Source organism: Acanthisitta chloris, unplaced genomic scaffold (assembly GCF_000695815.1).
Source record: "Acanthisitta chloris isolate BGI_N310 unplaced genomic scaffold, ASM69581v1 scaffold3810, whole genome shotgun sequence".
NCBI classification, from domain to species: Eukaryota; Metazoa; Chordata; class Aves; order Passeriformes; family Acanthisittidae; genus Acanthisitta; species Acanthisitta chloris.
In genome coordinates this window covers 40,119-43,474 of record NW_008649790.1, presented here as the reverse complement: position 1 = coordinate 43,474, position 3,356 = coordinate 40,119, and positions in this window count along the sequence as shown.

The window sequence follows — 3,356 nt, the reverse complement described above, 5'->3', positions numbered from 1 at the left end:
ACATGCTCAAACGAATTCTACTATTTGGGTAGAATTTAGAGGTTATTTTTGAGTTCAGCTGAAGAAAATAGGCCTTTTCCTTCACCATAAGTTGCTAAATATTTCAGTGTGTAAATCAAATGATGAGCTTTTTTGGTTGAGAGAAATTAGGCCTTAGAATTTAGTGTGCTTAGATTCATCTTAGGCATGCAGCAGTGTTACTTTTTTTGGCAGTCATACCATTTTTCTGTTCTTTGTTTCTTTAACTTCTGTCTTTGAAGTTTGTGTGTGTTACAGGTGAGCCCTTTTGAGGGCGATTTTCTCGTAAAAATGGTTAGTTGGTGGGAAATTTGAATTTTGACATGCTGCACCCAGCTCATTTATTGCTTGATCAGGCACAGTCATAGCAATAGTAATCTTTTATTATTTTTTAATTTTGTTTTTTGTTCTTGAGTAGTGTTTGTTTTCCTTGGGTCTGTGAATAAGATACTTAGAAGTTACAAAATATACACTGGATTTTATAAAGTGTGGAGGATACTGCTGCACAAACTTTATAAATGTCACAATGTGGCTTGATGACTTGTTAAGAAACTCTGTAATGGAAATTCTTATAGAAACAGCTACAGATGATACTCAGTTTACTTATTTGGTACGATGGCAAAATCTAGTACTGTGTTCAAGTTTGCAGCTCTAGAATCAGATATAAGTCCATTGTTTTAGTCAGAATCACAAAAGCAATTATCCTTGCGAAGTTTGGAGTGTTTTTTTGCTTTTTGTCAGCTGTGGGTTACCTTTCTTCTAAGCAGAACATTAACAAGATGTCCAGACTATATGAAAATAATGAAACCCTGTACAAAATCCTTCCTGAATGTCACAGTAAGTTTTATCAGAGGGATTCAGGTTAGTGTCAAAATAACCCAAAACACTTTAGTCAAAATAGGGGAAGTGTTTAGGGGTTTATTGTTTCTTGTTTGGTCTTTACATAATTTAAGAGCCAGCTTTGATTCTGCAAAGACTTCAGTGCCACATTTCAAAGTTAAATCAGTCAAATTGTGCAGGTGAATGTATTGTACTCTTGTTTTAGTCCTTAAATTATTAATGGAGTTTTTAGGGCCCTGGTATATGACACATTCAAATACATTTTGAGTATGTGTGATCAAGCTCTGAGGTATTAAGTATCTCCAGAATATGTTAGGACTACCAAATGAAGAAAACAGAACTTGATGTCCTTTCAGCATTGCAGTCCTGGCTGGTTATTTCTGTAGTCTAAATTGGTCATGAACAGATTTCTAAAACTCTCACTGGAAGTTTTGTTACACTACTAGCAATAGCTAATTCCTCAAATGTCAAAGTTGAGGAAGATGAAAAAAACCCAAGTAATATACATGTAATGTTTGGGGGTTTTTGTCTTTCTTTAGTCATCTTTAATCATTTTGGTTGGTGTCTTTGCTGTACGTTAACATTATTCTGCTCTCTGAAATAATGTGTTTTTCTGTAGTGTCAGAACAGGTAAATAAAAAGTATATAGGGCAATTTATTACAAAATATTTATTCTCTTCCATTTGCTGAAATTCTCTTTAATCCTTCAGTATAACATGAAACGTGGGTGGCTTAGCCAATTCTGAAGTGTAGTAAGAGCATTGCAACAGGAATCGCTGGAACAGTCTGTCCTATGTATGTAGATCCAATTTTTCTGTGATTTTTTTTCAGGCTATTCTTTGGTGTCAATTGGTAAATATAATTTGATTTCTGAAAGACAATTGTTGAGGTTTTCAAGACCCATCCAGACAAAGCTGTGAGCCTGGTGTTGACCTGTCTTCAAGTAGGGAAGTTGGAGTGGATGACTTTGCGTGATCCCTGCCAACCTGACTGATTGTGTGAGTAGCTGTATACACAATCAGAGATGTTTATCTAATTATATGAAGTTTTATTATAACTCACCTGAAATTACTGTTTAGTATTTGTGATACTGTTTATCTGAAAAGAAAGCTGATTTATTGCAGCAGATACATAGTGAAAGATAAGTTATGTAGTCTGTTCTTATTAGACCAAAGCAGTCATTAATTATGAATAAAAGCAAAGTCAAAATTCTCATAAAGCAGTCATTAATTATGAATAAAAGCAGCGTCAAAATTCTCATCACTTAATCAGGCATTGCAAACTGAAAACTGTAATGGTGTACTGCAATTCCACTATGAATTGCATAACATTGCTAACAGAATTGTAAGATGCATTAATTGTGTCTTATGAAACTGCATTGTTGAGAATTCTGGCAAAACTTTTGAGCAGTTTGGACCCAAGCAATAAATTAAGGACCCGGATAACGTGACATGGAGAGGAACAGGAGTAGAATGAATTTCACAGTTTGAATTTTACAGTAAATTCTAGATTAGTCATTACCATCCAAGAATGCTAGATGTTTCTCTTTGGGTCTTTTTGGTTTATTTAAATACTAAGTTAATTTGAATTTAAATTGTAAGAACTATGGACAGCATAGATTTCATGTAGTATGTTATAAAAATGAAATTAATTTGTATTTTCCAGAACTATTGTGTCTAGCTGCCCTCAGAATCAAGAACAAAATGTAGCAATTTGTATTGCTTCATCATTTCACAGTTACTTTTCACAACAGTAATATCTGAGATTGTATTTTAAAGTCAGAAGCTTTGACCTTTTAGTACAAAGTAGTGACAAAAGTGTCTAATGCACAGGTGGAACTTGTACAGGTCTCCAGTTTGCAGCATTCAGAGCAGTACTGCTGAGAAGGTATTTACTTTGCAAAACATAAAATGGCAATCTGTCCTTTTAAATTGAGAATTTGGAAAGAAAATATGTTATTTTTTGGCATTTTATGATTTGTCTGATATTAGGTATAATAGCAACTGTGCTGTGCTTTGCCCTTTTCTAGTTTTTCAGAGTGGTGGTGTTTTCTTAAATTGAAAATAGTTGAGGTTATAGATACTCATTAGAACTGTCCAACTGCAATTTATTTAATGCACATGCTTTTAATAAAATGAAGAATCAATATTGCTCCTTCTTTAGCCTTCTTTTCTCCCAGCATCCTGTTGAGAAATTTGGCTTTCATGCATTTTTTTGCAGGCCTTGAATTTGCTCTCTTGGAGATAGTTATAGCTGCAGCGTAAGAATTACTGAGGCTGTATGCTGTGTTGTCTGCAACAGAAGAAAACGTATGGAACGTCCTCATTTCATGCAGTGTATGTGCTGGTCTTTATTCATACAATTGAAAAACCTTCGAAGCTGATTTCAAAAGATTTGTCTCCTCAAGAAAAGCAATCACTTTTCATTTGCTTGCTATTTTAAGCTAAACATTGAAGTTGCCCTATGTTGTTTCATAATAAGCTTTTATTCTCAGCAAC